Source organism: Lissotriton helveticus, chromosome 3_1, assembly GCF_964261635.1.
Source record: "Lissotriton helveticus chromosome 3_1, aLisHel1.1, whole genome shotgun sequence".
Classification (NCBI taxonomy): domain Eukaryota; kingdom Metazoa; phylum Chordata; class Amphibia; order Caudata; family Salamandridae; genus Lissotriton; species Lissotriton helveticus.
In genome coordinates, this window is record NC_136061.1 from 1,152,395,844 (window position 1) to 1,152,421,574 (window position 25,731).

Below are 25,731 nucleotides of genomic sequence, written 5' to 3' on the forward strand. Positions count from 1 at the left end.
TGAGCGTGATGATGATGATGGCGACGTGGGAATGGGACCACCACTACAAATGCAGTTAACTAGTACACCACCACCTACAGCTTCCATATTTTCTCGCCAGAAGGGACCTCCATCCACCTCGACCTCCATTTCCTCAATTAGTGGTGCTGTAAGTGCACAACGTACTAAATTTCGGCAACACACATCCTCCAGTTCATCTGGCATTAGCAGCATTCCCAGTATTGCCTCCTCCGCCCCCACAGATATTTGAAGTCCGCAGTTTGAGACTTCTTTAGTGTTAGCCCAACAAGGGAAAACATAGCCATTTGTACCATTTGTAAGGTTCGAGTTAGTCGTGGTAAGCTTGGTACCAACTATGGTACCAGAGGCCAGAGAGGTCATCTTGAGAGACAGCACACTGTCAAATAGCATGCGCACCTAAGGGAGATCAAGGATGCCCAAATTGCAAGTCAACAAATTGTATCCGTTGATGTTTCATCTGCTGATGACGAGGAGGAAGAAGCGTCAAACATTTCTTCAGTTACACCCAGTACCCCTGTCAGCAGCACACCCCCTGCAAGATATATGAGCCACACTAAGAGTGTGGGAGAGAGTGAGACACCAATGTGAAAAAGTTCATCATCACTGAGCGTAACTGGGTCGCAGAAGTCATCATCATCCCGTAAAATGGTCCAGCCCACCATTAGAAACATGTTGTTTTCAGAAACGCCATATGAACGCAACCACCCAATGGCGCGTCTGTATAACACTAAGCTGGCTAAAATGCTTGCGCTGGACCTTCTCCCTTTTTCTTTTGTGGAAGGGGTGCGTTTCCTTGAAATGGTGGCAAAGCTCTGCCCTAAATAGAAGGTTCCTAGCCGGTTCTATTTTGCCAGAGTTGCGGTTCCAGCACTACATGAAGATGTGCTGGAGGTGATTGGGGCAGCTTTGCAGAAGAGTGCTGTTCACACTATACATCTGACAACAGACATGTGGACCAGTTGCGCAGCCACTGATTACAGGTGCATCACTGCACACTGGGTCTCTTTTTCAGGGGTTAAAGCAAAGATAAACGCAGGTGTTGACTCGGACAAAGTTTAAAAAGCTGCTCGGAAACATGCAACAATAGCCATGTTTGCCATGGAGAAAAGTCATACAGGAGAAAACATTTTGCATGAGTTTAACACAAAGGTCTTTGAATGGCTGTCCCCAAGAAAACGCATGATTGGTTATGTTTCCACGGATAATGGCGCCAATGTAGTTAAGGCCATGGATATGGGTAACTATTTCAGAGTGCTGTGTCTGGCGCACTGTATAAACCTGGTTGTTAAAAAATTCTTGAGTGAAGAAAGTCCAGTCTCCGAGTTACTGACCACCTGCCGAAGAATGTGCACACATTTCAACCATTCTTTTAAGGCACGGAAGCAGCTGAGGTGCCTGCAACATGAACGTAAATTGCCAGTGAAAGCACTCATCCAGGAGGTGGCAACACGTTGGAACTCAACCTTCTACATGCTTGAGCGTCTGTATGAGCGGTATGCGGTAGTCTATCAGTATTTCTTTAAACTGGGTACACCTATGATAGACATGAGGATACAGGTGGAGCAATGGAACCTAGTTAAAAGCCTGACAGACATGCTTCGTCCTTTTGAGGTCTTCACGCGTGCAGTCAGCAGGGAGGACTGTAATTTGGGAAAAGCTATCCCATTGTTGAGCATGCTAGAGCACCGACTGAAGGCGGTGTGTTCTAAGTTTGAAAAAGATGGAAAGGAAGAAGTATTTGAGTTGGCGGAGAAGTTATTACACCGCCTACTTGGCGATGATCGTCTTGAAATGATCAACACAGAACAGCATTACATTTGTGCTACTATTCTGGATCCACGGTACAAAAAGGCAGTGGCAGGCAGAGTATTCTTTCCTTTTGATGACGCAGATGTTACAAAGTACAAACATTGGCTAGCTGTGTCAGCCCGTCGGTTTGAAAGAGAACGGCAGGAAATTGAAGGAAAAGGCAGTACATCAGCATCAGCAGGCCGTCCGCAGTCAAAAAAATCCACATCTGCATTTGTGGCTGTGGCAGAAGTGAGTGATTTTCCCTCTCAGCCGTTAACGACACCAGCAACCGTATCATCTGCACCAGACACAACAGTAATATTGTGTGAAAAAGAGGATTGGCTAACTCAGCTTGGGTTTGCTTCTGAAATGGTCCCAGAAAAAAGTAAGAAAAGTGGAGGAGCCCTGGAGAACCATGAGTCGATGGTGCAGGCCTATCTGAATGACTCAACAGAGGTCCATCTTTCTCATGACCCATTGGCGTATTGGCATGGGAAAACAGATGTGTGGCCAGAGATCACCAACCTGGCTATAAATTACTTGTCTTGCCCACTTGCAAGTGTGTCTTCTGAACGTGTTTTCAGTGCTGCTGGTGGCATTGTAACTTCCAAAAGGACCCGCCTCTCGCCCAAAAATGTGGAGAGGTTAACAATGATCAAGATGAATCAGCACTTCATACCACCAGATTACAAATTACGAGAATGCACGCAGGAAGAAGACGAGGAGGACACCAACTTAGATGAGGGAAGTTCTTCCCTGTTAACTGACCTACTCCCGTCTGAATTAGCAGAGTTTGAGGACGAGCTCTTCTTCCCTGACACCGAGCCCTGAAAATGAGTCAATGAATCACTAACTTTCTTTTTCGTCCTTATTCACTTTTATTCCTATGTGTCTGTCTTTCTTTGTATTGCAAAATCTTTATAAAAAAAAACTTTAATCACCTAATCACAAAAACAAGCCCATCAGCAGAACTGTCTTCACTTATTTGCTTATTGATTTGAAGGTGCCGCAGTCTGCATTCCTCAGGTTCACAAGTTCACAAGAACATGCTCCTCTATCCTCCTCCTCCTCCAGACTCCTATTTCCCTCAAAGCAGATGGCTGGATTATGCCCAATGAAGAAAGACTCTGCAATTGTGGGGGTGTTCTACTTCTTTGCGGGTGAGTTGACCGGTCTGGGGCCATTGCTGGGAAGGTCTAATACCGGATAAAAGTGGTTTGGAGAAAGTCGGAGCAGAACAAGATTTTGCGCTTTTGATCACTTGCCTGTCTTTGGGGTGCTGTTTGGGGGGGTTCCGGGTGTTTGTGGGTGGGTTTTAGGGTCTGGGAGCACTGCTGGCACAGTCTAATGTTGATTGCATTTGTTTTTCAGGAAATCCATGGTGGAAAAGGGGAGTTAGGGCCTAGCTGCAGAGCGCATTTGGACAGAATTGAAGGTAGTAGGCCAATTTTTGCTTTTTGCCTGTTTGGGGGTGTTCTGCTTTTTTGCAGGTGGCTGCAGGGGTCTGGGGCCATTGCTAGGAATGTCTAATACCGGATAAAAGTGATTTGGACAAAATCGGAGGTGAATTTTTTTTTGCGTTTTTGCTGACTTGCTTGTCTTTGAGGTGCTGTTTGGTGGGGTTCCGGTGTTTGTGGTTGGGTTTTGGTGTCTGGGAGCTCTGCTGGCACAGTCAAATGTTGATTGCATTTGTTTTTCAGGAAATCCATGGTGGAAAAGGGGAGTTAGGGCCTAGCTGCAGAGCGCATTTGGACAGAATTGAAGGTAGTAGGCCCATTTTTGCTTTTTGCCTGTTTGGGGGTGTTCTGCTTTTTTTCAGGTGGCTGCAGGGGTCTGGGGCCATTGCTGGGAATGTCTAATAACGGATAAAAGTGGTTTGGACAAAATCGGAGGTGAAATTTCTTTGCGTTTTTGCTGACTTGCTTGTCTTGGAGGTGCTGTTTGGGGGGGTTCCGGGTGTTTGTGGGTGGGTTTTGGGGTCTGGGAGCACTGCTGGGTATGGATAGTTTTGATTCCAAGAGGTTTGAAGCAAATCCATGGTGGCAAAGGGGAGTTAGGGCCTAGCTGCAGAGCGCGCGTTGGTGAGATTTTGGACATTTGCCTGAAAATTTCTAAGTCCCCATTTTTGTAGTTTTGCTTTTTGGCTGTTTGGGGGTCTTCTACTTCTTTCCGCCTGGGTTGACGGGTCTGGGGCCATTGCTGGGAAATTCTAATACCGGATAAAAGTGGTTTGGAGAAAATCGGAGCAGAAAAAGATTTTGAGCTTTTGATCACTTGCCTGTCTTTGGGGTGCTGTTTGGCGGGCTTTTAGGTTGTTGTGGGTGGGCTTTGGGGTCTGGGAGCACTGCTGGCACAGTCTAATGTTGATTGCATTTGTTTTTCAGGAAATCCATGGTGGAAAAGGGGAGTTAGGGCCTAGCTGCAGAGCGCATTTGGACAGAATTGAAGGTAGTAGGCCCATTTTTGCTTTTTGCCTGTTTGGGGGTGTTCTGCTTTTTTGCGGGTGGCTGCAGGGGTCTGGGGCCATTGCTGGGAATGTCTAATACCGGATAAAAGTGGTTTGGACAAAATCGGAGGTGACATTTTTTTTGCGTTTTTGCTGACTTGCTTGTCTTTGAGGTGCTGTTTGGGGGGTTCCGGGTGTTTGTGGGTGGGTTTTGGGGTCTGGGAGCACTGCTGGCACAGTCTAATGTTGATTGCATTTGTTTTTCAGGAAATCCATGGTGGAAAAGGGGAGTTAGGGCCTAGCTGCAGAGCGCATTTGGACAGAATTGAAGGTAGTAGGCCCATTTTTGCTTTTTGCCTGTTTGGGGGTGTTCTGCTTTTTTGCGGGTGGCTGCAGGGGTCTGGGGCCATTGCTGGGAATGTCTAATACCGGATAAAAGTGGTTTGGACAAAATCGGAGGTGACATTTGTTTTGCGTTTTTGCTGACTTGCTTGTCTTTGAGGTGCTGTTTGGGGGGTTCCGGGTGTTTGTGGGTGGGTTTTGGGGTCTGGGAGCACTGCTGGCACAGTCTAATGTTGATTGCATTTGTTTTTCAGGAAATCCATGGTGGAAAAGGGGAGTTAGGGCCTAGCTGCAGAGCGCATTTGGACAGAATTGAAGGTAGTAGGCCCATTTTTGCTTTTTGCCTGTTTGGGGGTGTTCTGCTTTTTTGCGGGTGGCTGCAGGGGTCTGGGGCCATTGCTGGGAATGTCTAATACGGGATAAAAGTGGTTTGGACAAAATCTGAGGTGAATTCTTTTTTGCGTTTTTGCTGACTTGCTTGTCTATGAGGTGCTGTTTGGGGCGGTTCCGGGTGTTCGTGGGTGGGTTTTGGGGTCTGGGAAAACTGCTGGTACAGTATAATGTTGATTGCATTTGTTTTTCAGGAAATCCATGGTGGAAAAGGGGAGTTAGGTCCTAGCTGCAGAGCGCATTTGGACAGAATTGAAGGTAGTAGGCCCATTTTTGCTTTTTGCCTGTTTGGGGGTGTTCTGCTTTTTTGCGGGTGGCTGTAGGGGTCTGGGGCCATTGCTGGGAATGTCTAATACCGGATAAAAGTGGTTTGGACAAAATCGGAGGTGAATTTTTTTTGCGTTTTTGCTGACTTGCTTGTCTATGAGGTGCTGTTTGGGGGGGTTCCGGGTGTTTGTGGGTGGGTTTTGGGGTCTTGGAGCACTGCTGGCACAGTATAATGTTGATTGCATTTGTTTTTCAGGAAATCCATGGTGGAAAAGGGGAGTTAGGTCCTAGCTGCAGAGCGCATTTGGACAGAATTGAAGGTAGTAGGCCCATTTTTGCTTTTTGCCTGTTTGGGGGTGTTCTGCTTTTTTGCGGGAGGCTGCAGGGGTCTGGGGCCATTGCTGGGAATGTCTAATACCGGATAAAAGTGGTTTGGACAAAATCGGAGGTGACATTTTTTTGCGTTTTTGCAGACTTGCTTGTCTTTGAGGTGCTGTTTGGGGGGGTTCCGGGTGTTTGTGGGTGGGTTTTGGGGTCTGGGAGCACTACTGGGTATGGATAGTTTTGATTGCAAGAGGTTTGAAGCAAATCCATGGTGGCAAAGGGGAGTTAGGGCCTAGCTGCAGAGCGCACGTGGAGTGATTTTGGAAATTTGCCTGAAAATCTCTAAGTCCCCATTTTTGTAGTTTTGCTTTTTGTCTGTTTGGGGGTCTTCTACTTCTTTCCGCCTGGGTTGACGGGTCTGGGGCCATTGCTGGGAAGGTCTTATACCGGATAAAAGTGGTTTGGAGAAAATCGGAGCAGAAAAAGATTTTGCGCTTTTGATCACTTGCCTGTCTTTGGGGTGCTGTTTGGCGGGCTTTTAGGTTGTTGTGGGTGGGTTTTGGGGTCTGGGAGCACTGCTGGCACAGTCTAATGTTGATTGCATTTGTTTTTCAGGAAATCCATGGTGGAAAAGGGGAGTTAGGGCCTAGCTGCAGAGCGCATTTGGACAGAATTGAAGGTAGTAGGCCCATTTTTGCTTTTTGCCTGTTTGGGGGTGTTCTTCTTTTTTGCGGGTGGCTGCAGGGGTCTGGGGCCATTGCTGGGAATGTCTAATACCGGATAAAAGTGGTTTGGACAAAATCGGAGGTGACTTTTTTTTGCGTTTTTGCTGACTTGCTTGTCTTTGAGGTGCTGTTTGGGGGGTTCCGGGTGTTTGTGGGTGGGTTTTGGGGTCTGGGAGCACTGCTGGCACAGTCTAATGTTGATTGCATTTGTTTTTCAGGAAATCCATGGTGGAAAAGGGGAGTTAGGGCCTAGCTGCAGAGCGCATTTGGACAGAATTGAAGGTAGTAGGCCCATTTTTGCTTTTTGCCTGTTTGGGGGTGTTCTGCTTTTTTGCGGGTGGCTGCAGGGGTCTGGGGCCATTGCTGGGAATGTCTAATACGGGATAAAAGTGGTTTGGACAAAATCTGAGGTGAATTCTTTTTTGCGTTTTTGCTGACTTGCTTGTCTATGAGGTGCTGTTTGGGGCGGTTCCGGGTGTTTGTGGGTGGGTTTTGGGGTCTGGGAAAACTGCTGGTACAGTATAATGTTGATTGCATTTGTTTTTCAGGAAATCCATGGTGGAAAAGGGGAGTTAGGTCCTAGCTGCAGAGCGCATTTGGACAGAATTGAAGGTAGTAGGCCCATTTTTGCTTTTTGCCTGTTTGGGGGTGTTCTGCTTTTTTGCGGGTGGCTGCAGGGGTCTGGGGCCATTGCTGGGAATGTCTAATACGGGATAAAAGTGGTTTGGACAAAATCGGAGGTGAATTTTTTTTGCGTTTTTGCTGACTTGCTTGTCTATGAGGTGCTGTTTGGGGCGGTTCCGGGTGTTTGTGGGTGGGTTTTGGGGTCTGGGAGCACTGCTGGCACAGTATAATGTTGATTGCATTTGTTTTTCAGGAAATCCATGGTGGAAAAGGGGAGTTAGGTCCTAGCTGCAGAGCGCATTTGGACAGAATTGAAGGTAGTAGGCCCATTTTTGCTTTTTGCCTGTTTGGGGGTGTTCTGCTTTTTTGCGGGAGGCTGCAGGGGTCTGGGGCCATTGCTGGGAATGTCTAATACCGGATAAAAGTGGTTTGGACAAAATCGGAGGTGAAATTTTTTTGCGTTTTTGCAGACTTGCTTGTCTTTGAGGTGCTGTTTGGGGGGGTTCCGGGTGTTTGTGGGTGGGTTTTGGGGTCTGGGAGCACTGCTGGGTATGGATAGTTTTGATTGCAAGAGGTTTGAAGCAAATCCATGGTGGCAAAGGGGAGTTAGGGCCTAGCTGCAGAGCGCGCGTGGAGTGATTTTGGAAATTTGCCTGAAAATCTCTAAGTCCCCATTTTTGTAGTTTTGCTTTTTGTCTGTTTGGGGGTCTTCTACTTCTTTCCGCCTGGGTTGACGGGTCTGGGGCCATTGCTGGGAAGGTCTTATACCGGATAAAAGTGGTTTGGAGAAAATCGGAGAAGAAAAAGATTTTGAGCTTTTGATCACTTGCCTGTCTTTGGGGTGCTGTTTGGCGGGCTTTTAGGTTGTTGTGGGTGGGCTTTGGGGTCTGGGAGCACTGCTGGCACAGTCTAATGTTGATTGCATTTGTTTTTCAGGAAATCCATGGTGGAAAAGGGGAGTTAGGGCCTAGCTGCAGAGCGCATTTGGACTGAATTCCAGGTAGGCCCAAAGTTTTTTAAGTGTGGCTTTTCCCGGTTTTTCCTTTTGGCTTGTTGGGTGGGGTTAAACTTGTTTTCGCCCAGATTGACAGTTCTGGGGCCATTGCTGGAGAGGTCTAATACCCGGAAGAAAGTGTTTTGGAGACAATCCCTGGGGAAAAAGTTTTAGCATTCTCTGAGATTTCGCTCACTCTACCGTTTTCGGGGGGCTGTTTGTGGGGGGGGTTTGCGAGTCTTGGAGCAATGCTGGGTATGGATACTTTTGCTTGCTTGCAAGTGGTTTGAATACAATCCATGGTGGGTAAGGGGGGGATTTGGGCCTACTTTACTTTCCAAGTACGTTTTGTCACCATTTTCTACTAGGCCTCGTTTTTGGAGATCTGATTGGGGGTCTTCTACATTTTTGCGACTGGGTTTAGTAAGGGTATGGGAGCACTGCTGGGAAGGTCTAATTTTGTTCTAAAACACAGTTTACAGTAAACCTAGCTTGAGGGGAAGGATCCGCTAAATTAATTTGCCCATACTTATTTATCCTTCAAAAGGAGACTCAGACAGAGTAGGCACTTTCAAAAATATTGTACTGTCTATTAGGAAACTCAAAGTGTGACTTTTTGCACTACACAGCGTACATACCTTATATTTATTTGTCAGTGGTGTTCTAATATCACTTCCTGTTTTTCCATCAATAATTACAGGCCGGGTTTCAGCCTGTGCAATGGGAAAAAAGGATGAAGTCAGGCTTCACTAGCGAGCCGCAATTCAGCATCCGCCAGGCAGGCAGTGGACAGGGTGTCTTCTGGTCACCAACATTGATGGACGGAGCGTCAGATGGAATGGAGGAGTCCCGCTAATAAGAGGAATGGTTGGATGCATGCAACTTTCCAAATTCAACAGGACAACTACAAAAACATACAGATACAGTATCCGTTTTTTTCCAATTATCTTTTAAGTAATGTTATTGCTGTGAACGTCTATGAGTGTGACTCGGCATTTCTTTGATCTTTGCTTTTAAATTCACCCCTACAGCCATTCTATAGGTTTTACTTCTGCTATTTTTTAAACCTAATTTAATGTAAGAAGTGTTTCTCTGAGTGCAGAGATAGGCAAGCGAAAACGCATAATTATTACTGCAGCCCTGTACTGTCGCATTCTTTCATTCACGGTTGTCGAAAGTACTACTTACTTTTCAGTATCCATGCATGCAGTAGTGCATGCACTTCCTTTATGTCACTTACAAGATTTATGGATAGATTAGCTTTGTACCCAAAGATTTGTTTATCTTCAATTATTGTTTGTCCATGCTGTGCTTTTTTTTTCTTCTCTCAACAAAACTTTCCCAAAAAACACCCATTCCCATCCATTTTCCAAACCCTAACCCTCTTCCCCCGGGCTTTGTGGTTTTGATTAATGTGTGACTAAATGACAGCAATAATTCCACACACTTGCTGGGGAGGATAAGGTCATAGCAACAGGCTGGTGAAGGAATCCGAGGATATATTCTTACTCAGCTTGACACTGAGTCACTATTGGCAAATGAAAGCAGATTTTCATGTGCGCCATCAACTTGATTGGTCATCAAGAACATCCTCCTCCTAGACGTGGCAAATTAATATTACGCTGCTGTGTCCTTCACCTTCAGTACTATTTCTTGTAGTGGTAGCCAATGTCAAAGAAATTCAACGCAAGCATTTCCAATACTTTACCATTTGTTCGGCTACATTGTGGCACTGTTCTAGTGTACTGTCGCCTGCTATATTCTCTATCGTACCGTTCTAATGCTACGGTAAGGACAGACAAGGTTTCATTTTTTTTTTTTCAGATGCTGCAACTGCCACTGTGTAACACCACAAGTACCACCGCAATGATGACATTTCATCCGCCCAGGATTGCCAACCTTAATCGCCATTTCCCGTGCAGCCAGCCCTGTGCCTAGCCCTATTTCCAAACACAAATTACAGGTAAGATAAGCGTTTGGGGGGAGGTAGTATAATGGAGTATTAGGAGAGACAATAGACTGAAGGTCCTAGGACTATTGAATTCACTTACTCTGTGACAGGCACTTAGTTTTGAAAACATTTGGGCAATTACTAGTACTTACACAACTTGAATCAAGATGCCACTAAGTTTCAGGAAAACAAACTTACTGTTAAACCCCCACCCACCAGCCTCAAAAGCAGTAAAAATCACGTATGCTAAGATAAAGTTTAAAGTATATTTATATATCCCTAACATAAATAATCTCCCGCAAGACCCAACCCACCCCCCCTCCCAAACCCCAACGAATGTCCGTGAAAACTCAGTCCAAAAAAATAGAAAACCCAACTCCCAATTCCCACCCCCCAGAAGTCTTTAAAAAAGGGGAAAGGGACAGTCTCCTCCTACTGCTGGCTGCTGCTGTTGACTTTTCGGGCCAGGTCGGCATGCTCCTTGCGGAGGGTCTCGAGCAGGGTTTTGGTGTTGAGGAGCTCCTGCTCGGGATAGGACACCCTCAGTGAAAGGCGGTGCACGCGTGCCTTGCACCTGCTGTGGGGGGCAGCTGATTTCTTTGCTGCTCGGCGGTGGCGGGTGGCTGCGGTACCCCGTCTCCGTACCGCTGGAGACCTGCTGCGCTGACTGGCTGACCCAGGGAGCGCAGAGGAGGATGCACGTGTCGCCGTGGATGTTGTCGACGTACTGTGCGTGTCCTCCTCCTCCTGGGCCACCAACCGCCGATATTCAGCGACAGTGGCCTCCAGCCTCCGTTGCCGGGTCCTTTTAACCAGCTCCTTCCGTGTTGGTTTGGAAGGAGCATCTATATGAAGAAAGAAAGACATAGTCTATAACCAATGCTCTTTAAGATTAACACAAAATGATTCAGCAGAAAGTTGTGTCACAGTAGAACTAGCAACTTGCAAGCGCAGTACATAACTATTGTGGCCAGTATCTATCTAACCTCCCACTTCTTCATCCTTGCTCTAACATTAGTGGGAGTTTAAGGAATCAATTCTACAAGCACTATGGACTCACTCCATTAGAGTCGACTATGACAGTACACCAGTCTTATTCTTCTTCTTCTCTCTTGTTTAGCAAAATTGGTACGTTAACTTCTGCAAGCCGGCATAATGCCAGCGCAGTCAACTTGCACCCGAGAAAAACAGACGCCCGCCATGATGAGTGAGACAGACTTGTGTTACTGTACCAGTCCAGTACATGCAGGTGGTGATGCTCTTACTTTTCTATTACGGGTGGCACTGAGAATACTCTGTTACAAGGGCTACTGCTTAATTAATTTAACTTTCACCCTACAGTGCCAATGAATACTAAAAAAAGGAAAATGAAGAAGATAAATAATCTGATTATTTATCACTGCACATGGTATGTATTTGCTTACATATGGGATGACTTTAGGTGCTTTGCTTTTTATTAAGTGAACAGTGATACATCCACACATGAATGACCGAGTTCTACTAAACTTATTAACAGAGGTAGTGAGTGGCCATTGTAATAGCCGGATATATGCTGTGCTTGCAATTCAAACTACTGCTACTATTCATGGTAGTATTCGGACAAAATTACAACTTCTTTTCCTTGCCTTTCCTACACTGGGACGGACGTGCGGGTGCGGTGTTACATGCTCTTCAAAGTAACATTTAGTTCATCCAGTGACCGTCTACTCTCTCTAGATACACATATGCTATCTAAGAGTCAGATAGTACCATGATCCAGGCATCCATCCATTCAAACTATATGTCAATCATTCTTCTTCATGTCTCTTATCTGGATAAACCTTACGTTTTCTCACGGGAAAACAACCTTTTCATTTTATTTGGGAAACCGCAAGCCATACATCCGTGCTTGACTTGCATTTGAATTTCAACCAAAGCATATATTGCGCACACATACAGTTTCTGTTTCATCCACCCAGGCTGTTCTCCTTCCACCCATCCTTGCTTCATCCTTCACCCAACCATGCATCATATTCCTTCCCAGCCACCTCGGGCACCAATCAAACACGTATCATTCTTCTTTGTCAGTCATCATTACTTTTAACTTGCTCGTCCTTCCACACTTACTTACACCCTTCTTTCGCTTTTCGTTCATCCCATCCATCAAGTTCATCTCAGATCAGATGTGGATTCTCGAAAAAAAATTCACCGCTGAGTTGAAGTAAATTTAGAGGAGGCTACTACCTGGTTGATAAAAAACTCTGTTCTAAATTTGAAAGCCTGCTTAACAGTATAGTAACTTAACTGTAGAACATATATACTATACCCGTGCAGAGAGCACACTATGCAGTCTGCAATCTCAATGAGTAAGGAATATAAGAGCTTACCACTGCCTGCCACTACCGTGGCAACCCGCACAGCAGTTTCGTCCGGCACTTGCACCGCCTCCTCACCAGAACTGTCCTCCTCCACCTCCGCGCTGGGCCCAGCACCACATGTTCCACCTACAAAGTACATTTAAGAATGTTAGATGTCATAGACATACACTACTCACTAGTATTTTGTCTAGGAATGAAGAAATGTGAATACAGAAACCAATCTAATTATTTGTGACTGTCTCCTCGAAAGTAAAAATGTCCCTTTTTCCAGGGAAGGGTGTTGTCTTGCTGCACTTTTTGGCACAACTGATGAATGCTTGCTTTTTAACACGCACCATTTTTCTCATAACAGACAGAAGCTTCACTTCTAAGAACAAATCATCATCACTAGGACGGAGTGACCAACGATTCAGCACCAAAAAGAAAAATTAAAGTTCAAACCAGGTGAGGGCTCGGCTCGCCCACAATAAATGTGTGAAATAAATCACTAAGCACTTTCCCATTTTTAATCAACCGTTTATGTTTTATGACAAGCTTGATTTTAATAAATATTTTTACTTTTAATAAAGCTTTAAAACTTAAATAGACTCTGTGGTTTTTGGTCAAGAGTGACTGAGCAAAAGGTTTTGCAATTTCCAAGCATGAGTCCGTGCCTCTGACACTTCTGGACTCTGACTCAGTTATCTTGCCATGCGTTGGATAATCATCATTGGGGATCAATCATCGATGAATTCGGGAGCTAAATGACTCTGCCACACTATCTACTCAGTAAGGAGATTGGGGGTTCTTCAAAGTCTGATATCACTGAGGTATGTGGAAAGTCTACCTGCGCCTATTATAATTGATAAACAATGCACTATTTAGTGTCCATAGTTCTGTTTGTGCAGATTTGTCCCTGCAACAGTAGTAGTATGGATTGTCCTCCTATCCAAACCAAAAGTAAAGTAGTATCTTATTCTTTCTTGGTGGTCATTCACCTTTTTATTGTTGGTAATTGTCAAAGAATAAACATTTAGAAGACTTGAAAAGACATTATGGCCAATCCCAGAGGACTGCACTCAGTGCATAGAGCTATTGCTGACTAGAATGGGAGTTTCGTTTAACACCTTACTCTGAGATGCTTCTCCAATTGTCACCGACACCTATATGCATGTATGCTGTGCTACAGCATACATAATGAATGTATACATTAAGTGCATATATTATTATGGCCATGATAAAGATTCACTCTCCTCTGTTTACAGTTCGATAAGTTTTGAGCGCTGCCGTTTCTTGGAAGGAGGTGCACACTCTAAAAAAGACAAACAAAAAACATATGATAAAGAATCTATGTTACCTGTGGGCCAACCCTTTAAAGCTGGAGCAGGGACAACTCTGCCTATTTTCATTGATTTTGAAATGGATAAAATGAGTACCAGTTATTCGGACAACCCCAAAACACAGAGATTTCATCATAGCTCAGTGCATCTGAAAGACAAAAATTACCACTTTCGTCATTCTCAGGGGCATACTCTCAAGGACTCATCGCAGAGTTAAAGGTACTTTATCGCAGCCAAAGTGGCGATAAATTTATCGCCCCATTCACAAGCTGGTGCTAATAGCCCACATTGCCAGTTTACCAGCGATAGCAACCGCAAAAAATATCGCCACAGATGACCCTGGCAACTATCGCTGATGAGATGCAGAGTAGGCGTTCCTGTGCCAAAAGCTGCGACAACACCACTCCGCAACATTCTCAACAACCAGCCAGATCGGCGATAAGAGCGCAAAACAGGCGATAAGGCGCATTAGCAGCAGGAAAGTAACACCTGCTCTGACCTGGTGTAAAGTCGGACGACAGCCTGCACCACAAAAGGGAGCCCAGCCCACAGCAACACCTGAAGGGCAACAGATGCCCTGGAGCCACTGATCATGCAGGCAGGACACCCAAGAGGGCCACAACACCCACCGCTACCAGCCCCTCACCCCCGGGCCCTACCCCGGGCACCCACAACTCCCCCGGGCCTAGATACTGCACATCAACGGTGCGAAATCATGAACAAAAGCACCCGCCTGATGTCGCACAATTACAACACTCAACATACATGTGTGTACAGAAAACCTGATTCATTCATTCACCATTGAAAGTCCAAACAAAATATCACGCTCAAATGTGTCTACAAACAACTATTTTGAAGAGTCATGGCGGGGCATCCCTGGACAATCTGTGAGTCACAGCCTGCAAGACAATATCCAAGATAAGCAGGTGTGTGAGGCACTTATCAAAGGGCAGAGAGAGAAAGAGAGAGAGAGAGAAAGAAAGAGAGAGACTGAAGAAGGAGCGCAACGCCAATAGGGGCCCTTGGCTCATTCAAACATGCCAACTGCTGCGTGTGTATCGTAATTGGTGCACCACAAATCACAGGCCTGGCATCAAAGTCAGCGCGAATGCCACATCACATTAAAAAAATGCAAGCAGAAGTCAGACTAAAATTAGGTATGAAAGCCCCTTTATCTCAATACACAAGGCGGAAGGACAACCGAACCCCCGACCTTGGTCCTGAATACGGCTGGCACCCCCTGGTCGGCTGCGACTGTTGCCATCCATAATGATTTTGTGTACATTTGTGCCTCCCCATTTCTTGCAACTTGACATGTTCCAATGCGGCGTGTAAGTGTCTTAAGCATTTCCCTGCATGTTATAGCCGTTGCCTTGTCCGTACTGACACGAACATGCCAATAAAGTCTACGCAACTTCACTGGTGCCACAATGAGCATCATCCCTACACAGGGAAGGACTGACTGATGCACGTACAATGGGGGTGGGTCCCTTTTGACAGCTCCACCTCTGTGAGCCAGGCATTGTGTTTGGGATAGTTGCTGGCAGACCTGTGCACATACGTGTCTTCAGCAATGTGAGTATGGTGTCCAAACTTTGGCCATGTGGAGCAATGTTATACATCAAAACAGAATGTGTCCACACAGATGTGTGTGAGTAGGCATGCGCAGTGATGTTCTGTTGTCACGTGATGGAGGACACCACTTCTGGCCTGCTACCGATTTTGTCATTTCTACACAGAGCCCTATTTAATAGATGCACGTGTGCCTACGTTGGGGGTTGCGAGATTGTATTTCATGTGCAATGAGGCCACAGCTAGTTCACACCCTCACAGTCATCTAATTGGCCAAGTGACTCAGGCTCATACATGCGCATTGATGTAATTTCCCAGGGTGTACCTTCTTGTGCAATCAATGTCCCTACATCCATCCATACTTTCATACTTGAGTGAACATAGACATGACACATCTGTGTGATTTCGAATGTTTTATTCACATTCTGGTGAATGCCAGATCTGGAGCTGTACATGGCCATGCAAAGCCCACATAACTTGGTATCCCAGTGGTGGGCCAACCAGAGTCCTTTGGGGATTGAAAAGTGAATTGGAAGAGAGACAGTGCAATCCGCAGCAGGATCGTTGTGTAATTGGCAACCAGTGAAGATATGGCAGTTCATGTCGGGGTCCAGGTGAATGTCGCAGAGTGTTCCAGAGGTCAGTGGGAGGTGTGGTCCCAGGGCATGATGCATAGGGCTGAACCAGGCAGGGATAGGCCATATGGCGGGGATGGATGCTACTACCTCCTTCCTCATACAGTAATTACCATCCACATCTTGCTCCTCTGATACTTCTTCTGTGTCTGGTATGTCCGGTGTGTGTGGTGGTGTAATGGCTGCATCACTGTGTGCCACTGACACATCAGGGTGCAAAGGTGATAGGGCTGCATCACGGTGTGCTACTGACACATCAGGGTGTGAAAGGTGATAGGGCTGCATCACTGTGTGCTACTGACACATCAGGGGTCGGAGATATGTGTGTTGAAGTTCCCTCAGTAGTTATCTGGGACAGGCTCAGTGGCAGAAATGGCAAGATGAGGAACTGCAAGGCATGGAAGATCCCAGCCACATCTCGCTGGTGTTCAGCCGTGGCAGCCATACTTCCAGCCTGCATCTGCTCCATGGTCTCCATTGTCCTGCGCATCTGTACCAACTCTGTGCTGTCATCGCGGGTGCCTGTCTGACTAGACAGTTCTTCTATATGAGTAATGGCCCCAGCGATGTCAGCCAAGGATTGTCAGGGAGCATGGTGCGGACAGTGGGTGTCCGTTAGGGACTGTAAGTGGTCCCTGATGGGACTCAGACACCCAAGTATGGCATCGAGTTTGGCTGCTACAAGCTTGAAACCCACCCGCAGCTGATCAGCCATCTCCACCTGGCAACCCAACACACAGCGTTGGAATTCCATGTTATGTTCGGGGTTCCTGGGCTACAGCTGTGGTGGTGTGTGTTTCCTGCTGTGTGGTCTGTGCAGGGGTGAGGTCCCCTCGATGCAGCTGGGCTGCCCTTCTCCTGGAGGTGGGGTGTGTAGGCTGTCCATTAGCCGTTGGAGGGTGTCTGAGCATATGTGCAGGTTGTCCTCTTCATCATCACTGATGAGATTTGTGGTCTGCTCTGCAGTAGATTTTGATTGTCCCGCTGCAATTTAAAGGGGAAATGCGGGTTAACAGAGTGTCCCATGTATGTTGATGCTTTGTAGATGTTTGCATACAGACTGCATGACAATGTACATTGTGACTGTTTTGGTGGAGCTGGCTATTTGATGGCAGACAGTGGGAATTTTGACTACATGACGGATGTGTGGTTGTACTCGTACATTATCATCTCACAGTGTCAGGCAATGCCAGATGTGTGTGGCCAGTTACTACGCACAAGCAGAACCTGTTGTGTCCTTTCTCCTGTGGGGTAGGTGTTTCACTTTGTACCACATTGCCGTCAATGTTGATGTGCTGTGATTGCTATGTGTGTGTGCTGCATTATGGGAGAGTCGCCCCTGCAGCTCTGATTTGGCGGCCCCTTATCCCTTTGAGGCTGTGTGCCTTTGAATTGTGTGCTTTTCGGGGGCTGATATGTCTGCGGCTTGGGTCATTTGTGCTCTTGAACAGAGTTTGTGGTCTTGTCCATTTTTTTGCCTGCTGATGTGTAATGGAAGTCATGGGTTGTAGGTGCACGTGGGTGTGTCAGAGTGTGACCTGCTCCTTTATGGATGTGATCCACACTGGGCCACCTCAATGTCGAATTGTGCACCATGTCATGTATTGTGACTGCAGCCATGCTATCGGTCATGCAGTGTCACTTGCACAGTCAGTGTGGCTCACACAGCCGCTGCTTTCATGGATCTGCAGATGTGTATGTGTAGGTTGTGTCGTTGGTGATATGGAGGGGGCCCATATGTGCACATAGTGGACATGGGCCTAATTGGTGTTTCTATGTGTGCTGCAGTGTGCCAAGGGTATCAGGGACATGTTCCACTATCATTGGCGTGTGCAGTGTGCTACACATGATTTTGCATGGGTGCCATTGTGCCCATATCCCCACGTCACTCCAGTCCCTGGTGGTTACTCACCCTGTTGCTGTTGGATCAGGTCATATAGAGTTGTGCCCAGTCCCCCAACTCCTGCCACCATCTTCACACTGGTGACTGTGGCCACCATGTCCTCCAGCTCATCCAGCTCCTCCTGTGGCGCAGGACTCCCACCTTCAGTCGCCTTTGCTGCCTTCCTGTTGGAGGCAAGTTTCTGTTTTGTCTGGCTTTGCACATCATGCTAGCGCCTCTTCACCTCCTCCATTGACCTCCTCGACACTCCGACTGCATTGATGTTGTTGACAATGGTCTGCCATATTTCCGTTTGGGTTGCTAGTGCCACAGTGGAGGTGACAAACAGTTGTTGGTAGTGTTCTGTCACCTCTGTGACGATGATCCGGTGTTCCTGCGGACTGAACACCATCTTCCTCTTCCTCTTCTCCTTGCCATTCCCAGACCATGGGGTTCCTGCTGGAACTCCGTGGGGCTTGTGGGGTTCGTGTTGTCCTCTGCACTCGGTCCGGGTGCATCCATGGTGCTACGCAGTTTGCTTTGGTTTGGGGGGGGAGTTTGTTGCTTTTATAGTGCATTCTCCCGCATGAAGCATGCAAATTAGAAAGCCTGACGCTGGTTGTCACTAATTTTTTGCATTTTTTTGTGGTTCGCGTTGATTTTTATGCGGGCATTTGGCGCGTTATCCTGCTACTATCGCATGGTGCCGCCGGGTTGGGAATTGGACGTTAAGACGGTGTTATTTTCTCGCGATAGACTGCGATATGCAAAGTTGTATTAAGCTAAATTTGCGATGTTTATCACACCTTTTTGTGAATATGCCCCTCAGAGTGTTATAAAGAAGATACTCGAGTTGGGTAATTCATTATTATGCAAGAAGTGTCAGTCATCAGTGAGTAATGTGTAAATCAAAGCCACTCATTGTGGTGAGGTTCGTGAAATCACCTGGGACAGACCATGCTGTCTTAAACTTAACAGTCTAGGCAGATGAAATTAGTGCCAGCGCAGGGGGAACGCAGGGTTGCATCGTATTGTTGTAAATACGTGCAGCCCTGCATTTCAGAAGTGGCGGAGCACGGTGTTAAGCCAAGACGGCTAACGCTGCACTCTGTCACTTCTTTGTAAATATGCCCCCAAGTTTTTCTTCTGGGCATATTGAGTGAAAAGGCAAAAACTCCACATACCTCAACATGATCTGCTAGACCCCAAGTGTAACTAGCCAGCTTGAACTCCACAAGTGCTTAATCTGCGCTGCTTGCAAGTTACATGTGATTAAGACCTGCATGCTGCTTGTGAAAACATTCCGGGCACACTTTTATTTCCATGAAGAATCTCAAGGGCGTTGTAGCGCCAACTCCTCGCCCCACCCCGTTTGTCCCTTGTTCATGGCTCCCTGCTTTCTGGCTGCAAACAATCCACGGCACGAGGGCTTTTAGGCAAAGCTGATTGATTCCATTGTGGGCCACAACGCTTTGGATCAGTACAACTTGAAGTTTACCAGGTGAGTAGATATTTCGAGGCCAGCCTTGGCATTGCTTTGGCTACCTCTGAGTCTAGGGGTCGAAAAAGCACTTCCAGGGGTCGCAATTGCAACCCCTAATGTAGTCCATGCTGTCATGGGCGTCCGCAGGGGGGGGCAAGTAGGGGCGCTTGCCCCCCCACCCTCCCTGGAGCGCCCCTTTTTGCTCTAGGGCGGTGCCACCGGTGCCATCGCACCTGCTGGCTTCATGGGGGCGCCGTGTTTACAACTTAATTATGATTTTAAAAGCACCTGCTGCGCGCTCCTTTCCTCTTGCAATTACGGGGCCTCACAAAAATATCAAGATAACTCCTGTGATTAATGTTCTTCCTGGCCAAAGATCAGAGTTTTGTGTAGTTGATGTTTTTGACTTATGTGAAGGTAGTACAGAGGGTTAATATGCCTACTGCAAATAACGTGTACCAAGTAGATTACAGAGTGCATTTAATGTAAACGGATCAGCAGGTTACTGCTTTTAAAAGAGCTATCCTTTTGTTACTTGCAATTTATAACTTAAAGTCCTAATATAGAATAGTGAGGTATTAACTTTCATGATAGAAGTGCATACACTCTGCTAAGTATAGAACATTGATTAATGTTGCAAAAAGGGTTAATTTGGGTAGAAATGGATTCTTATTATTAAAGAAAATTCCCAACTATGCTGTTTCTTTTTCGACTCTGGGTTTGTGCTTCTCCACACCAAGCACTCCTAAACTATACTGCCTACCAGTATGGATGACATGTGACTCCTACACTTTTAGTCCTTTGGCTTATGTAACATGTCCTATACACTGATTTACACATGTATGATTGATTGTCTCTGTGTAATGTGTGTGTGATGCAAAGTGCTCTGACATTCTTTACTGGTATGAGTATCGCTATATAACGAATTCAATGCATCTGAGCGAGAGTGGTTATGGAGACTTGGTCACTGTTAAAGGGTGCTAGTAAGAGAATCTGTGTTAGTTAGTAAAAACGCAGCGACACATGTTGCCGGGCAGTTGAAAGTCCTTTGCAAATGTTGACTGATCAACTTTCTGTAGCTTGATGCTATATTTGGGTGTTTAGCTAGTACTAATGAGGTGCAACTAATGCCCAGTGATAGCAAGTTTAAAACTGACAAAATGCAGTTATACTGTCACAAAATGTGCCACATAATTTGCTTTTTCTTGACACATAATTCACTCAACCCTGCTGCTTTATATGACCCTCTCTGCCCTTAGGGTATCCCTGCTGAGTGCCTCATATTCTACTCACAGCGTACAGTGTGTTTGGGGGAGTAAGGCTGGGCCTGCCTTACCCCTGTGCTCTAGACTAAGATGTGGTGGCTGCACGTGTGTGGTGATTGTGGCCTTAGGGAGTTCAGACCTCTGTGAGTACCGTAGACAGACAAGGTGAGGAAAGCACCTCGCTGCCGATAGCAGAGCCACTTTTCGCAGTTACCTCTAACCAATGGTGGGCCCCAAAACAAGGGCAGTGCCTCATATACACTTAATGGTCTCCCAATCTGTGCACTAGAGTCTGAGCCCGCGCTGTTGTCAAAATGAGACGGACAGAGAGAGAAAACAGTAAAACTCTGGGAGTACTGCAATGACACAGAAATGAGTATAAAAACATAACACAAACTCAGCGTAGCAGGTGCTCCTGAGTAGACTGGGGAAGATATTTCCGTAGCATCCTGCCAAAAAGATGTCTGCATTCCTCATCTGCACTAAGTTACTATCTGGTGACATCAGAAACATGGGGTTAGTGGGGCAGCGATGACCAAGCAGTTCGAACTTCCACTTGGACCTAATTTTAAAATTGCCATACGTGCTCCAAGACTGCTTGAGCTTGATAAAGGTACCCAAGTTAAGTAACACCAGAGCAAAGGGGTAAATATAATTTGCGAGGTATAGAGTAAAAATGGTTGTAGAAAAATCTGTTTCATTTTCATGTATCATCTCCTTCCCTAATTACCAAAAATACAGTACAAAAGGTTGAGAATCCATAATTAGGTACTTTGTAACGCGACAAAAAAGGCCATCCTTCCATCCTTTTTCAACCTTGGGCTGAATGTCTTTTTCTGTCCATCTGTTCACAGTTGTTCTTAATCACAGTAAAGAGTTGTAAATGGCCATAACAGGTGTTTTTATTTTTGTATACATTTGACACAGGCAGCCAACTAAATAGCCAGTAGGTGCTTAGAAGAATGTAGGATCTAAATGTAGCGGTTGTGTGATTTGCATAATTGAGGACCCCTATTCCGAGATCCTTCGCATACATAGACCTTCTAGGCAGGGGGCGCCACAAGTTGTAACTAACACTCCAAACCTCAGGACAGGAAGATTTCCAGAATAGCACAGGTACTGGTCCAGTACCCGAAGTAAAGAGCATCACAATGGACTACTTATTAAAACTACGTTGATTCCCTGAGGATAGGAGATGTTGTGCCTTGATCCCTGTTAGGAGCCTCAGGCGAGCTAGTCGGTTTGTAGCGCTTAATATTCAGCCTGTTCCTTCACCACTTGAAATGCCTTGGTTGGGAAATATGCGCTCCTCAGGGGCTTCCTTGCCTCCACTGGCCCCTCTGCTGCCTTCTGCTTGTCGAATCCAACATTAAGTTAACCTAGAAGCGCAGAAGGTGCTTGAAGTACCTCAGGTCTGTGAGGGAACCAATCAGATGTTCCAAGGTTAGTGTCACGCACAAAAACCATTTCCCAGTGTAGCTGCATAACCTAAAACACAGATTTTTAAAAAATATTTTTCATTTTTTCCGACAAAACATATTAGTCTACAGAAGACAGTGAGGTACATGGGGGCGGTCAGAGTAGCAATCAATAAGAAATTCTTCTGCGCTGGAGTGAATGGTGACATAGTAAGTATCAATAGGGCACAGTACGAGAGGACCAGCATAGTGTCTGTCAGTCACTGCCTTAGTTTGCTGCTCATCTTTTTATTCACTCTCAGGTGTGCATTGATAGGAGATTTATATATTTATAGTGTTCTGGCTAGGCCTGGGGCGGTAAATTCCTTTTCGCTTGCGTAATATGCTTAATTTGGGTAATTTCGCGTTCTGAGAAGAACGCGGAATTGCCGAAAATTCCACGATCCGCTGCTTCGCGGAATTATTTGTTTACTGACGCTTTAAAAATGCATGTTCACAAGATATTTCTTCCCGAGCACGCAAACAGCGTTCACGAACAGGAAAAAAGCATCGCAAATGGGCGGAACAAGCAATTCCGCGTGTTCGTGGAACTTTTGCGTGCTCGCTGAGATTTTTTTATCATTTCGTTGAGCTTTGCGAAGCGTGACTACGCAAATTCCACCCACCCCTAGTTCTGGCATGTGGTGCTTGCATCAGGAATTGCCTTCTGTTAAAGGTGTAAGTTGTACTTCCAGGTTTCTGCGTCAGTCATCTGTCACTCTGTCCTTTGTTGTTTTCATGACACCGCTGGTTTCTCCAGTGGCTGCTGTTTGTTCGCAATGGGTCAAGTTCTTGGCTCTAGTGAAAGGCGCCCTTCGACTGCTTTGTAGTGCTGAGAAGTGTACGTTTCTTCAGTTTACACCAGGCTCCCCACGGAGCGTCTGCTTCTTGCTCTGGTGTTGTCTTTGTCCCCAGGCTGCTCCACGCCCCTTCTCACCTCTCTGAGAGCAAGTGCCCCCTTTGACCCTCTACCTACCACCCACCTCTTCAACCCCTCTTCTCCCGGTTCACACCTTAGTGCGTTCACACTTAACGTCACCTCCAGCTGGTATTTTCAGAGAGGGCGCCGGGCTGCCTATCACGGATATGAGGAGGAGGAAGAGAGAGGGGGGACAGATGAAGACTTGGTATGGTCGGGGAGACTGATACGGTGGGGGGTGAGAGTGAACGAAGATGGGGGAGAGAGAGAGAGAAGCAGTGGGGAAAGAGAGACTGAGAAGTAGGGAGGAAGGAAGATGAGAGAGCAAGCGGAGGGGGAGTGGGGGGGTCTGGGTGAGGGAGAGCAGCTTCGGAGAAGTGAGACCTGTGTCCTAACTCCACCAGTGAAGACAGTGGGTCCAAAGGAGAAAGAACCAGGCCAGATAGAGTAGGTACAGGCAGTGTGCTTGGAGGCAGTCTCGGTGGGTCCGGAAGAGGGACGGGGCAGGCAGAACAGCTCCAGAGAAGGGCGAGCAGAACCGGAATAGGGCGAGCAGAACCGGACCAGCAGATCCTCCTGAGCAGGGAGACGGCGCGATACACAACTTTAGAGTTCAGGGTGGGTGTGGGTTTTAAGGTGCCAGGGAGTAATATTAAGGTTCACGGTGGGTTAAGGATTGGGGTGCCAGGGGGATAATTTTAGGGTTCAGGGTGGGTACGGGTTTTGGGGTGCTTGGGGGACAATTATAGGGTTCAGGGTGGGTATGGGTTTTGGGGTGCCAGGGAGACAATTTTAGGGGTCAGGGTGGGTATGGGTTATGGGTGCCAGGGGGGGATATTTTAGGGTTCAGGGCAGGTATGACTTTTGGGGGGGCAGGGGTAATTTTAGGGTTCAGGGTGGGTATGGATTTTGGGGTGCCAGGGGCGTCATTTTAGGGTTCAGGAAGGGTATGAGTTTTGGGGGGCGGGGTGAATTTAGGGTTCAGGTTGGGTATGGGTTTTGGGGTGCTAGGGGGTAATTTTAGGGGCCAGGGCAGGTATGGATTTTGGGGTGCCGCAAAAGAAAGAGATGGCTGTGGCACAACAACCTCATGGTGTATGCGATCATATGCGGCCTGCTTCTTGCCCCCCATGGCTCCTCCTGCGCCCCAGTGTTCCTAGTGCCCCACCTGGCACACATCATGTCGGAGGATGGTGATGACGTTAACATTTTGCCCCCCCCTCCTGGAAAAAATTCTGCCGACGCCCATGCATGCTGTGCTGTTTGTCTGTAGAATGGAGCAGCAGAAAAGTGTGATAAATATCCTCCATTAACTTTTGTTTGTTGTAATCAAATGTTAATGAAGTGCAAACATATCTCCATCCATGCCGATCCTTCATAACTGGTGAGACTGGACTGGTGGAAAGAGGACCTTGAGTGCTGGAAAATGAAACAGGCATGGAGGTGAGAGAAATAAGAAATGTTACTTGAAATAGGAAACCCATGGAATAGGTGCAGAGGGAGGTTAGGGGAAGAATAGAAAGAAGGTATAATCGCCAATAGGAATGTCGAGAGAGAAGGAAGGAAATAAAAGCACAATTATTTTCTGCACTGGAAAAACAACCAGCTATGTGATTTTTTTTCTGTAGCAAAAAAGGACTGATAATCGACTTTTTTTTTAATTTTTGAAAATACTCGAAAACACTGACAAATTTCATCGGAATTTACAAAAAACTAGAATCTGAAACCAGGAAAATGTAATAATGATCACTCCTTTTTACCTTTCACTGGTGAGCATTTCATGTCATGAATCCACCACATTTAAAATAGACTGCCTTTCCTATTCAAATTTTAGTCACCAATTAGGATATGCCACCCTTTAAACTACAGTCTGAGACACTTGAGATAAGTGCCGACTCCCTGAGCACAACCAATAGGAACGTCGAGACGTTTTGAAAAAATGTAATCAAGCTTCAACAAATCATGATTTCCATCATAGTTTATTCCATGTTATATCCACAGGAATCTGTTCAAAACATTGGACTGATTGTTAATTCGATATCCTTTAACTTTCCCAAGGAATATGCATCAAAATAATTGAGAATTCACCCAATGCATTTCGGACAGGTAAAGTCCTTCATATGGGGTAATCTGAAAATAATGTAAACAAAAATATATGTAGGATCTTTTCGAGTGTCAAGTAGCACAGAAAACATTGGAGGTCAATTGCACTCAGAGTGATAACCAGCATGCTGCAAGGTGATGAATGATTCAACTAATATGACATGTCAGGTCGAAAGAAAAATAATATAAAGTCCCAAAGAGACAGGTGACAGTGAAACCGTGAAACGAACGATATGAAGAAACGTGTCCGAACATTGTTAAAATCGGTCAAATACGAGGTAAAACGTCTCGACGTTCCTATTGGTTGTGCTCAGGGAGTCGGCACTTATCTCAAGTGTCGCAGACTGTTCTTGATTACCACACCTTTGTCGGGGAGTGATATCTCTGGTGCACACCACAAACCGATTCACATTGACAATAGCGGAGTGCGTAACCTCTACCCTTCTTTGTATTTACTTACCCTGACTGGGTTACTGCACCCCCTCTCCTACACCATGGCTTATGATGACATTACAGCATTAACTGATTTAAAAGCTGATACTTTTGTGTTTACTTCTGATATCGACAAAATATATGCTTTGATCCCGGAAGTGTCTGCACACCCCACTATGACAAGAAGCAAGGAGAGCTGTATAAAACAACTTTTATACCTGACAAAGAAAGAAATCAGCCAAAGGCTCCATGACAGTATCCTAATACGCTACCATCGAGCTCAACGCATTCCTAGGGGTCTCCGAATCCCGCTGAAGCCGCTGCTTTGCAAGAACAGCTCCAAATTTGTGGATAGATGGTACGCCATCTTAAATAATTGTTCGTTAGATCTAATACTTTTAATTGTGGATGAGCTATCAAGAGCTCTAGAGG